Raw genomic sequence first — 222 nt, 5'->3', positions numbered from 1 at the left:
TCGGGAGCTGGGGCGTTTGCCGGGTGTTCGCCGGGCGTTCATCGCCAAGCGCCGGCTGTTGTTTTCTCCCTTGCAGGAGAACGCGGGTCTGTTCAAGGCCGATAAGTCGTCACAGACCTGGCTGGACTACGTGGGCCACTTGGATGGAATCGTGCTGGACGGGCTCTTCAGACTGGTCCACAAATCGCTGCAGCTGCTGCTCGCCAACATGGCCCCGACGTA

At 61.7% G+C, this 222-nt stretch overlaps 1 protein-coding gene across 1 annotated transcript in view; it reads left to right on the top strand.

The window, feature by feature from the left end:
- Window positions 1-222, top strand: part of LOC104123567 (dynein heavy chain 17, axonemal) — a 26,789-nt gene that overhangs the window by 10,282 nt on the left and 16,285 nt on the right.

Source organism: Egretta garzetta, unplaced genomic scaffold (genome assembly GCF_000687185.1).
Source record: "Egretta garzetta isolate BGI_Z169 unplaced genomic scaffold, ASM68718v1 scaffold1233, whole genome shotgun sequence".
Classification (NCBI taxonomy): Eukaryota; Metazoa; Chordata; class Aves; order Pelecaniformes; family Ardeidae; genus Egretta; species Egretta garzetta.
The sequence above is the reverse complement of the archived record's forward strand: the minus strand, read 5'-3'. Positions and strand labels throughout refer to the sequence as shown.